Below are 13,545 nucleotides of genomic sequence, written 5' to 3'. Positions count from 1 at the left end.
AATCCGAGGCCCCGTCTCAGCGGCAGGCATTGGCACGATAAAGATCCCTCACTGCTCAATGGCCCTGAGTGCCGAGTAAAGGTCAAAATTAGAAGCCCTTCATCGCGGCACGTTGACGTCTCCATATGAGTGAAAAACTCTCGAGAGGGACGTTAAAACAATAAACAGTCTATACAATAATCGCAAAATGTGATAATCCCAGTTTAATATAACAATTTGCGTTGTAACAGGCTAAGCCAGTACCAGTATTACAATACTCTCAGGTTGCTTGTCTTCTTTTTGTCATATTTCTATCTTTAGCATAACGGCGATTGTGACTGGAATTTATCGGATAATTTAAAAATACATTAATATGTAAAAGTAATAGAACAGTTTAATTAAGTATAGTGCTGTTTACAGATAGCGAGTGTACAGTCATGATAAGCCGTAAATGTAATTAATCTAATCAAGACAATGTTTCCATTGGGAAAAATATGTAGGCGAAATTGTAAAATTTAAATCTTGGATATATGGAGAATAGTTAAACTTACTCTTTATCATTAGGATTTTTTTTTACACAAAATTGTGTTTTGAATTCACATTTATGTCATTGTTGCATTACAGCAACTGACGACGATGTCTCTAAAAGACGACTGATCAGAGTTCCACTGTCTGCACTTAAGAGAAACGAACAAATTGGCGAAGAAAAATCAAAGAGTGGGATAGAAAGAAGAAGTGAAAAAAATGGAAGTTTGGAAAATTTGCAAAAGGCTATGTTGACTAAAGAAGAACAGGGAGCAAGTCCACTGACGACACAAAATCCTCCTCTCGATGTATCAAGTACCAAGGAAGATGGGGCAAATGATATACAAGTGACGGGAGATGACATGGGAAAAACAGTTGCCAGGGAAAATGAAGCAAATGATCTTCAAGTGTCGAGAGGTAAAATGAGAAAAAGATTAGGTGCCAGAAAAAAAGGAGAAAATGATCAGCAACAGACGCATGATGAAATGAGAGATACATTGGCTGTCGGGAAAAGGGAGAAAATGATCAACAACAGACACATGATGAAACAAGAGATACATTTGCTGCTGGGAAAAAGGGAGAAAATGATCAACCACAGACACATGATGAAACGAGAGAAACAATTGGTGTCAGGGAAAAGGGAGAAAATGATCAACAACAGACGCATAATGAAAGGAGAGAAAAATTGGGTGCCAGGGAAAGGGAGAAAATGATCAACAACAGACGCATAATGAAACGAGAGAAAAATTGGGTGCCAGGGAAAACGTGGAAAATAATCTACAACTGACACAGGATGATATGCGAGAAATATTAGCTGCCAGGGAAAATGAAACTAGTGTCAGTATGATTGATTTTGCAGGTCAATTTGCTTATTATGCATGTCATCAGATCTACATGAGGTCTGAAACATTCTACATTCTGGTGTTGGACATGAGTAAAGCCTTTGATGATATGATTGATAGTGAACTAGATGACCGTGAGGGCTCTGTCTTTTCAACATGGTCTTGCAAAGGTATGCTAATTCTCATTTAACAATAATGCTTCTTAGTTTACAAGACTGACAGTGATGCTTCTTAATTTCAACAGTAAACATCTATTCTGAGTATTAAAATTATTTTCAAAATAATCCAATGGATAAAATAACTTTTCACAGTTATACGTGATTATTATTAACCAATTTTCTCTTAAATATTAAATAATATTGCATATCAGCACAATTAAGGTGGGATTCTGAAATGTTTGCCAAAAGTCAGATTTAAAGTTGCAGGTTTGTATTCTTGGTGTTTTACGAAAAATTAAATATTATACTGCTGCCTTTCACAGCTCTTTTAGGATTAAAAAACATGTGTCGTGGCAGGTGGACGGTAAGAGAGACAGACAACTGAAAACAAATCCATACATGCCAACTTTTGAAAATATCCATGGGGGATTTAGCGCGTGACGACAATTTTCAAAGCTCTAAATTCGCGACATTTTGTCGTGAAATTAAATAATTATATATATGAAATGATTTTTTTTTTAAAGAGCCATAGCGCATTTGATAGTCACTTTCGCCTACACTAGTAGTGATATTTTAAATACGTTGTTTAACCAAAATTATGTCATACAATGTTAGTTTATACATGCCTTAAAGCAACTCACCGAAAAATAATACTCAATTATTAATATTTTCCTCTTGTGATAGTTATAAAAATCGTTCAGTTTATATGGAGAATATAGTAAATACTGAGGTACCCAACTAAACAATGACAAACTCTAGGAAAAGACCACCCTTAACCAGAAAAACAACTTCTGAATAATTTTATTTGGATATGACTGAACTTCATTACGTTTAGACTATTTTGGTTAAAGGTGGTCTTCATTTTGAAAATGTTAAAAATACGTATTTAATTTTTCTTCTAAAATTATTTCAAAATTCAACAATCTGTCTTAATTTTGGCACTTGGATAACCAAGACTTCGTGGCATAGTGGTATGATTGCTGGAATGAAGACATAATGTTCACGAGTTCGAGTCTCTCAATGCGTGTCATTACTTAATAACTTTTTTTTTTCTCTGTGTGGATTTTCCTGTGTTTTCTTTTATTATTTTAAAATACATACATGTATAAATAATTTTTAAAAGAGATATATAATATACAACACTACACATTGAAAGTATCTTAAGGGAAAACAGTCTCAAACTATTTTAATGAACCAAAGTCATAGCTGATAGACTGTTTTATTTTTAAAATTTTCAAACAATCTTGTTTAGAATAAGAGTATTGAACAGGTAAAATTACTGTCATGCAACAAACTTGCAACAATGAAAATATAACACTGGTTCACAAATGATTAGATACATGTGGATTGATTTTGATTTGAAAAGGTACACGTATCCTATAAATAGTAACAGGTGATTTCCTTTTAAATACTTGTGTAGGCCGAGTCGTCGGGAAGGCAGCTATGGCTCTTTATAATATTGATATCACTTATCAATAAAACTCAAGGGTTAATTTAACACAAAATGAAAAAGTGTTTTTCTTTCCAAAATTGAAATATTTTTGCTAAAATAGGTGCCTCTCTCACTAAAGAAGGGGCATTTAGCTACATATATATAAACAACTTATTTTTCTACCAGCTAGGACAGAATTTAGTGAAAAATTGAATTTGTAAAACTTTAAAATCATTTTTTTTCAAAGGCTAAAAATATATTGATACTGTAAACTTGTGTAATGTCCTGTTTCTAGAAACATTTTTAAGGTCTTCCGTTTCAGACGGAAGACCTTATAGTGATTCTACTGTTTCTTTTTATTATTATTTTTTTCCCCTTTTGTAATTTCTTATTTTGACGATTTCTCAGAGATGACTGGACAGATTCTCATGAAATTTTCAGGGATGATAGAAAATAAAAATATCTTTCAAATGTAGTTTTCAGTTTTTCAAAATCTACTTCCGGTCGTCAGTTATGTCCGATTTTCGCTTTTTTCAAAAAAGTTTTGTCCGAGTCATATCTCAGAAACGGTAAGTGATGAAGACACCAAACTTATATGAGTAATAGATCTTGATAAGTAGACAAAACCAATTGGGTTAACATCGTCCGTCGTCACTTCCGGTCGTCACAGGAAGCGATCAAAGAAATCGAAAATTAAAACTTTTTATTTTTTAAAAATTTTTTGCATTGCGTTATAACATTTTGTTTGTAGTTTCAAAATATATCAGTCCCACCGGAAACAAAAACGACAACTTCCGGTTATAAGAGAAAAACTGCATATTTTCAGTATTTTTCTCTCCCATAAATATTTTATATGCGTAATGTATTTGAAATGATTTTTGAATATGTTATTAAGACTGTAAATGTCTACAGTAACGTCAAATATCTTTGTAAAATTCACTTCCGGTCGTGTGATTTCCGGTCCTCAAAATGAGAACTTATCATAGCTAGATCTCGTAAACGGTAAAAGATAAAGACACCAAACCTATCTAGAGTGATAGATCTTGATAAGTAAGCAAAATCAGTCGTGATAAGATCGTCCGCCGTCACTTCCGGTTGTCACAGGAAGTGATCCAAAAAATCGAAATTTTTAACTTTTCTTTTATGAAACTGTTTTAGCCTCACAGTATAGCATTTTATTTGTTGTTTTCAATTATTTCAGTACCACTAGAAACAAAAAGAGACAACTTCCGGTTAAAAGGGAAACTACATAATTTCAGTATTTTTCTTTCCAATAAATATCATTTATTTATAAAGTATTTGTAATGATTTTTGGATATGCTTTTTAGACTGCGTCAAGAAATTTTTGTAAAACTCACTTCCGGTCGCGTGATTTCCTGTCCTCAAAATGAGATGTTATCATAGCTAGATCTCGTAAACGTTGAGAGATTAAGACACCAAAATTAATAAAGTGGTTAATCTTGATGATTTGGCAAAAACAATTAAGATAAAATTGTCTGCCGTCACTTCTGGTCATCACAGGAAAAGATCAAAGAAATCATGAATTTTAACTTTTCTTTTAGGAATACTTCTTGGTATTACACTATTGCATCTTAATTGTTGTTCCAATATATGTCCGTCCCAAAAGAAAAAAAAACAGCAACTTCCGGTTATGAGTTATTTATTGAGTATCATACTATCCCATAAATATATTTTAAAGAATGAGTACTATGAAACTACTTCCTTCAACCTTAAAATGATAAGTTTACAAAATACCTTTTTTGTTGTCGAACTCGATGGTTCAGTGGTTAGCGTGTCCGACTTTCATTCTAATGGTTTTGGGATCGAGCCTAGATCGAGGATTCTTCTTTTGTTTCTTTTTTTGCATTTTGTCCTTTATTTATTTTTTTTAAATAGAAAAGTATCCTTCTTACAGATAAATAGAGAAGAACGGAAGACCTTATTTGTTGCTGTAGCAACAAGAGTATCTAGTTTTTATTTATATTTCAATTAATTAGAAATTCTAATATGATATTCAATTTACAGAAATTTATACCAGCTATCCAAAACAGAATTATTAGGGTCCCGCTTTGCAGGCGCCCTATAGTGATCAGTCTCTCCGTCCGTCCGTCCGAGATCTCTTGTCCGGGGCATATCTTCTTTCTCCTTGGCCAAATCTGGCTCATACTTCACCCACAGAGTGCGTTTGGGTAACCCATGTGCAGTGACCTTAAACCAGGTTTCTAGGTCAAAGGTCAAGGTCATAGCTGAATTATATGAAAAATCCTTGTCCGGAGCATATCTTCTCTCTCCTTGGCCCAATCTGGATCATAATTCACCCGCAGAGTGCCTATGGGTAACCGGTGTGCAGTGAACTTGAACCAGGTTTCTAGGTCAAAGGTCAAGGTCATAGCTGAATTATATGAAAAATCCTTGTCTGGAGCATATCTTCTCTCTCCTTGGCCAAATCTGGCTCACACTTCACCCACAGAGTGCATTTGGGTAACTGGTGTGCAGTGACCTTGAATCAGGTTTTTAGGTCAAAGGTCAAGGTCATAGATGAATTATATGAAAAATCCTTGTTCGAAGCATATCTTCTCTCTCCTTGGCCCAATCTGGCCCAAACTTCACCCACAGAGTGCCTTAGGGTACTAGGTGTGCAGTGACCTTGAACCAGTTTTCTAGGTCAAAGGTCAAGGTCATAGCTGAAATATATGAAAAATCCTTGTCCGGAGCATATCTTCTCTCTCCTTGGCCCAAACGTCCTCATACTTCACCCACAGAGTGCCTTTGGGTAACCAGTGTGCAGTGAACTTGAACCAGGTTTCTAGGTCAAAGGTCAAGGTCATAGCAGAATTATATGAAAAATCTTAGTTCGGAGTATATCTTCTCTCTTGTTGGCCCAATCTGGCTATTACTTCACTAATAGAGATCCACTGGTCAATGGATGTGCAGTGACCTTGGTCAAAGTTTCTAGGTCATGGACAGAAATACCCTTTCTGTTTAAAATCTTTGTTTGGTGCATAATTTTTTGCCTTTTAATTCCAGTAAATTTATATAACTCGGGATACAGGAAAACTAAGATAAATATAAGTAAATTTGCAGTATCCATCAAGTCGTACTAAATCACTTTTACTGTATAACACAAATGTTCCTCTTCAAAACAATCCCTTTTAAATAACCTTACATTTAAATGTTCATTGTTGAATGCGGGGCCCTTTGAGATGGCCACCATCTCAATGATATCTAGTTATTTTTTGTTACAGTCATGAAATTTGTCAGGCTTGATGGTGCCATGTGTGTATTTATACCCGCACTTTCGAAAGAAAGTTCGGGTATATTGTTGTTACTCATGTCCGTCCGTCCGTCCGTCCGTCTGTCACACTTTTCTTCCCTGAACTCCTCCTACATTTTTCACAGTAGCTTAATCATCCTTTGGGAGATGGTTGGGGGTGTCATGTAGATGTGCAGTAAGGTTTCGGAATTTTGATTTTGCCCCGGGGGATCAAATGGGGGTAGAAAAATGACGTTTTTTATACAAAAAGCCCCTTCTTCCCTGAACTCCTCTTACATTTTACTCAGCAGCCTAATCATCCTTTGAGAGATGGTTGGTGGTGTCATGTAGATGTGCAGTAAGGTTTTGGAATTTTGATTTTGCCCCGGGGGATCAAATGGAGGTCGAAAAATGACGTTTTTTATACAAAAAGCCCCTTCTTCCCTGAACTCCTCCTACATTTTTCACGGTAGCTTTATCATCCTTAGGGAGATGGTTGGGGGTGTCATGTAGATGTGCAGTAAGGTTTTGGAATTTTGATTTTGCCCCGGGGGGTCAAATGGGGGTCGAAAAATGACGTTTTTTATACAAAAAGCCCCTTCTTCCCTGAACTCCTCCTACATTTTACTCAGCAGCCTAATCATTCTTTGGGAGATGATTGGGGGTGTCATTTAGATGTGCAGTAAGGTTTTGGAATTTTGATTTTGCCCCGGGGGATCAAATGGGGGTCGAAAAATGACGTTTTTCATACAAAAAGCCCTGTTTTCCAAGAACTCCTCTTACATTTTACTCAGCAGCCTAATCATCTTTTGGGAGATGGTTGGGGGTGTCATGTAGATGTGCAGTAAGGTTTCGGAATTTTGATTTTGCCCCGGGGGATCAAATGGGGGTCGAAAAATGATGTTTTTCATACAAAAAGCCCCTTCTTCCCTGAACTCCTCCTACATTTTACTCAGCAGCCTAATCATCTTTTGAGAGATGGTTGGTAGTGTCATGTAGATGTGCAGTAAGGTTTCGGAATTTTGATTTTGCCCCGGGGAATCAAATGGTTGTCAAAAAATGACGTTTTTTGTACAAAAAGCCCCTTCTTCCCTGAACTCCTCTTACATTTAACCTAGCAGCCTAATCATCTTTTGTTGGATGATTAGTGGTGTCATGTAGATGTGCAGTAAGGTTTCGGAATTTTGATTTTGCCCCGGGGGATCAAATGGGGGTCGAAAAATGACGTTTTTCATACAAAAAGCCCCTTCTTCCCTGAACTCCTCCTACATTTTACTCAGCAGCCTAATCATCTTTTGAGAGATGGTTGGTAGTGTCATGTAGATGTGCAGTAAGGTTTCGGAATTTTGATTTTGCCCCGGGGAATCAAATGGTTGTCAAAAAATGACGTTTTTTGTACAAAAAGCCCCTTCTTCCCTGAACTCCTCTTACATTTAACCTAGCAGCCTAATCATCTTTTGTTGGATGATTAGTGGTGTCATGTAGATGTGCAGTAAGGTTTCGGAATTTTGATTTTGTCCCGAGGGGTCAAATGGGGGTCGAAAAATGACGTTTTTTATACAAAAAGCCCCTTCTTCCCTGAACTCCTCTTACATTTAACCTAGCAGCCTAATCATCTTTTGTTGGATGATTAGTGGTGTCATGTAGATGTGCAGTAAGGTTTCGGAATTTTGATTTTGCCCCGAGGGGTCAAATGGGGGTCGAAAAATGACGTTTTTTATGCAAAAAGTCCCGTCTTCCCTGAACTCCTCTTACATTTTACTCAGAAGCCAAATCACCTTTTGGGTGATGGTTGGTGGTGTCATGTAGATGTGCAGTAAGGTTTCGGAATTTTGATTTTGCCCCGAGGGGTCAAATGGGGGTCGAAAAATGACGTTTTTTATGCAAAAAGCCCTGTTTTCCCTGAACTCCTCTTACATTTTACTCAGCAGCCTAATCATCTTTTGGGAGATGGTTGGTGGGGTCATGTAGATGTGCAGTAAGGTTTCGGAATTTTGATTTTGCCCCGAGGGGTCAAATGTGGGTTGAAAAATGACGTTTTTATGCAAAAAGCCCTGTCTTCTTTGAAGTCTTTCTTAATGTAACTCAGAAGCCTAATCATCTTTTAGGAGCGTTAGATATTTTGAAAATTTTGTAAAACATCAACATCAAGGGGTAACAAGATGTGTTTGTGAAACACTATGCGCCCGGCATCAACAAAGTTCAAAAAAGCTATTTTTAGCATATAGTTCACAGTCAAGGTCACAACGTCATTGACCTTGGTGTTATTTGTAAGAACTGAATTAGTGGGGTATACATACTAAATATGAAGTCTCTATCTCCTATGGTTCAAAAGTTATGGCAAAAAGTAGAAAAAGCTATTTTTAGTATAAAGGTCACAGTTGACTTCACATGGTAATTGACCTTGGTGTTGTTTGAAAGAACTTTATTAGTGGAGTATGCATACTAGATATGAAGTCCTTATCTCTTATGGTTCAAAAGTTATGGCAAAAAGTGGAAAAAGCTATTTCTATCATATAGGTCACAGTCAAGGTCACAAGGTCATTGACCTTGATGTCATTTGAAGGAACCTAATTAGTGCAGTATGCATACCAGATATGAAGTCCCTATCTTCTATGGTTCAAAGGTTATGGCAAAAAGTGGAAAAAGTTATTTTAAGTATAAAGGTCACAGTCAAGGTCACATGGTCATTGACCTTGGTGTTGTTTGAAATAGCCTTTTTAGTGGAGTATGCATACAAAATATGAAGTCCCTATCTCCTATGGTTCAAAAGTTATAACAAACAGTTGAAAACCCTATTTTTAGCATATAGGTAACAGTCAAGGTCACAAGGTCATTGACCCTGATGTCATTTGAAAGAACTTTATTAGAGGAGTATGTATACCAATCATGAAGTCTTTATTTCTTATGGTTCAAAAGTTATGACAAACAGTTGAAAAACCTATTTTTAGCATATAGTTCACAGTCAACGTCACAAGGTCATTGACCTTGATGTCATTTGAAAGAACTTTATTAGAGGATTATGCATACTTAATATGAAGTCTCTATCTCTTACAGTTCAAAAGTTTTGGCTAAGGTTAAAGTTGACAACAGACAAACAGATAAACAGACAAACAGACAGGACAAAAACAATATGCGCCCCGAAAAAAATTGGGCGCATAAAAAACCATTGCATGCTAGGAAACACCTTGAATTCTTATGAGTAATTTATGTACATGTCAAATGTGAGAGTCATATCTCATCTCAATCAAAAGTTATAAGCAAACGAATGCAACATTTTTGAAAAGTAGGTTAGGCTTGATCGCTTCAAGGTCAAGGTCACAGTGTAAAAGTCTTGATTTATTTTGAAAGGTCTTATCACAGGTAATAATATACACGCATTATGATATGAATTCCCTAACTTTTCTCTTTCAAAATGATGAATTTATAACAATTTAATTTTTTTGCAAGTTGGTTAAACTTCTAGGTCACATGTAAAAAAAAAAAAAAAAAAACATGCCATTCTCACAGGTAAATATACTAATACATAAGTTTAATATGAATGTCTCTTCTCATTCAGTATATATGACCGTGATAACCAAGGTTAAATTTATTGAGACAGATGGACTGAGTCTGACATACAAATGTACATATTTCTATATGAATTGGGTAAAATTGGCCCAGTGGTTCTAGAGAAGTTAAAAATGTAAAAAGTTTTCAGACAAAGAGATGGACAACACGTCACGACAGACATTATATGCTAAGGAAACCAAAAAAGCTGAAATGAGTGTTATGAAAGGGTTACAATATGGTTGGAGTATTTTAAAAGCTGTTTTTTTTCCTACAGAGATATGCATGACCAACATATTCAGGTTTTATATATTTTCTTTTTTTTGTGATTTGTTTGTTTGTTGTGAATACATCTTCCCTCATATGGAGACACCACCAAATAATAATGAAGATAAGATGTGTTTGTTAAACACTGATGTCCCAGTATGGAAGCCTATGGCGAAGGTTGAAGTTTCTCAAATATATGTCAAAATCAAAGGTCAAGGTCAAAGGGCTCAAATTGTTAGTATCAGAAGAAAGTCTAAAAGTTAATTGCGAAGGTTAATTTTTTTGTTTAAGTGGTTAAAACTCTAGGGTCAAGGTCAAACATATTTATACCTGTTGACAGTTCACAATGAATACAATATGTCATGATAAGTATGAAAGCCCTGGCACCTACTGATCAAAATTTAGGCAGAGTTTAAAATTTTGTATTTTTCTTGTAAAAATGTGTATCCAATGTCAAGCGATCAGAGGTAAAAATTAATGGTACCCAAATAAAAGGTCTTATTAAATTGTCACAAGAAATAAACCTATAAAATGTGGAAGATATTTGTATAGCCCATCCCACTTAAAACTTATGGGCAAGCTTATAGCTAGTATTTAATTTCTGCAGACTTATAGGCAGACATACTATAAACACCATAAACAAAATATGTATAATAATTAGTCAAATGGAAAAAAATATACTATTTAACTGGAATAACAAGATACATTGTTATTTTAGGGACAGGAAGTGGGTAGGAAGATTGGAATCCCCCCATCCCCCCACATCTGGCATTTGCTTTGTTATTTAAACAAGACTATATACTGTAGCAAGTAAAAAATGACTCTTGACATCCTTTCCTATAAACTTAGACATGTTAGAAAACATTGACCTCACTATCACTGTTTTTTTATTTGTTTATTTGTTTTCATTTTTTTTCTCCTGCTTGTCACGAAATTCTGGGCTGGAATTTTTTGACTGAGATGTGAACCCTCCTCCCTACTCCTGAAAAAAATTCTGAATCCGCACCAGTATTGTCAGTAACTTCACAATATGAAATTCGTCTAGTGTGGCATGCGATGATATTTCACCCTTTTTAAACTTTAACCTAATAGTTTGGGTGTATTTTACCCCCCACTATACTAAAACTTCTACTTACCGACTCTCCGTGTCTCAACTTCATGAAATATAAATCCAATTATAACTCAAAATGAATTAATCCAATGCACACCAAACTGCAGCCATGTGCCATTTTGGACCTTCGTCGATTCCATCACCTTATCAGATGAAGTGGGAATCGGCCGAGGTGTGCCAAATGGTGTTTAATCTATAAATATGATAATGGGTGACGCAACGTGATGTGATGTTCATATGTATAGTACAAAAAAAATTTTAAATTAATTCATAACAAACGATATTAAATTTTAACAAACCTTTTCCATCTAGCCTATTCCCAAAAGCATGTGCTGTGTGATTGTGGTGTCGAGGTGGGGGGGGGGGGGTGGGGGTGGGTAGTAAATTTAAAAAGGTTCTATTATGAGCAAAACATATATCAAAATCTAATTTCAGACGCGGATCTAGAAATTTTTTTCCGGCGGGGGGGGGGGGGGGGGGGGGGGGGGGGGGGGGGGGGGGGGGGGGGGGGGGGGGGGGGGGGGGGGGGGAGGGTCCACCTCAGTCAAAAAGAAATCCTATCCCAGAAATTGTCAATCAAAAAAAAAACCTAAAGTAAATCTCACCCAAACGTCAAAAATCTATATCGTGGGGGTGGGGTGGGAGTAGTGGTGACTTCTATTGCCGCAAAAAAATGTTAAACTTTTCATACTTATTCTATATACACATGTATATTCGTGTTTACCAGGGGGGGGGGGATCTGCATTTTTCAAGGGGGTCCATTTATACTTTTTCCTTGTTTTAGTATATATACATTTTTTAACCTTGTAAATTCCGACGGATCCGTGCATGAATTTACATCATTAATAAAATTCAGACTGGTATATAATGAATTAAACATGTATAAAATAAATATAAGAGGTTCTGAGTTATAGGTCACAGGGTCTGAGAATTTCATACTCAATTTGATGAATACATGTAAATTATAGAATTATTTTGACTATTTCTTTGGAAAGCCGCCCAATATGTAGGAGCGTGTATTTAGAGGCAAACACCTTAGTGCGGGTATTACTGTCTCATGACAGCATCTAGTTCCTTAAGTCATGCACATAGATCTAGGCCTACCTAATATATTACTTTTGGGAGAAGGGAAGGAAAAGAAATTCTAATTGACATACTCTTGATTGTTTCATCTTAATTTTTAATGATATTTTAACTGGCTAACTTTACAATATTTTTCATTATAGGTAGATAAAATCAGCAGCTAATGAGCTATGCTTTATTAGATTTCTACTTTCGTTTTCAAAAAACGATCTTTTTGGATTCCGTTTTTTTTGTTTGATTCGCATTTTATTGTCTTTAATTTATATTTCTAATAAAATGACAAACAATTATCTTGTTAATCTATGTGTTTCACCTTGCATACCCTTTAAAACTAACAAGATAATCCCCTAATTGCCCAGTGGACAAGTGCGATCGTTCAAGCGTGAAGTGATTTCCTGTGGCTAGGCCTAATTAACACCTGGTTAAATAAACAATGAAACTTATCTGTGTGCATTGAATAAACAAGTCTGACATTGTTATCCCGATTGTCAAAATTCAGCGGTAGGGAAATTTTTAAAATCGGAAATTTGGGTGATTTTTTTTTTCAAATCGGGAAACAAGGGTAATTTTGCTTTCCTGATCGGGAACGCGGGATGAAAGGGTAAAATCGGGAGGATCCCGCCTAAATTGGGAAAGTTGGCATGTATGCTAATCCTATGTCGTACTCAGCAGTTTGTACAGAAAAACAATAACACTGATATGATTACTTTTTAGCTCACCTGAGCCAAAGGCTCAAGTGAAAATTTGTCCGTTGTCTGTTATCGTCGTCGGCGTTGTCGTCGTTTACTTTTCACATTTTCATCTTCTTCTCAAGACTCACTGAGCCAATTTCAACCAAACTTGGCACACAGTATACTTGGATAAGGGGGATTCAAGTTTGTTCAAATGAAGGGCCACGCCCTTTTCCAAGGGGAGATAATCATGGTTTAGAGAAAAACTTATTGACATTTTTAGGTCACCTGATTAACTCATGTGACCTATTGCTATCCGTTTTCGTCCGTTGTCGTGCGTCGTGTGTTGAACATTTTCAGCTTCTTCTCTGAAACCGCTAAACCAATTTCAACCAAATTTGGTAAACAGCATTTCTGGCTGAAGGGGAACAAAAATTGTGAATTTTATGGTCCCTGCCCCACTAAGGCCTGAGGGGTGGGGCAAAAACCAGTAAAATTGATTGCAATCTTTAAAAATCATCTTCTTTACTACTGGACATCAAGCACCAGGCTTAATTACTGTTTGCATGAATTAAATGAACATTGAGTCTTCTACCAAAATTGTGAAATTCATGGCCCCAGGGTCAGGGGTTCTAGTGCTAGGGCGGGGCTATATAGATTATATAGTGAAAATGC

The 13,545-nt window shown here is 36.1% G+C and overlaps 1 protein-coding gene across 1 annotated transcript in view; it reads left to right on the top strand.

Annotated features, from left to right (window-relative positions):
* The first annotated feature begins 608 nt into the window (after window positions 1–608).
* LOC134237418 (uncharacterized) overlaps window positions 609–13,545 on the top strand; it is a 25,899-nt gene continuing 12,962 nt past the window's right edge. The window contains exon 1 of the mRNA XM_062719521.1: window positions 609–1,516. The gene's annotated coding sequence lies outside the window, so the exon portion shown is untranslated. The remainder of the gene's footprint in view (window positions 1,517–13,545) is intronic.

This window comes from Saccostrea cucullata, unplaced genomic scaffold (assembly GCF_032062105.1).
Source record: "Saccostrea cucullata isolate Sc308-1 unplaced genomic scaffold, CSIRO_AGI_Scuc_v1 ctg3478, whole genome shotgun sequence".
In the NCBI taxonomy this organism is placed as follows: Eukaryota; Metazoa; Mollusca; class Bivalvia; order Ostreida; family Ostreidae; genus Saccostrea; species Saccostrea cuccullata.
Note: the sequence above shows the minus strand (reverse complement) of the source record. Positions and strands in the feature narration are given on the sequence as shown.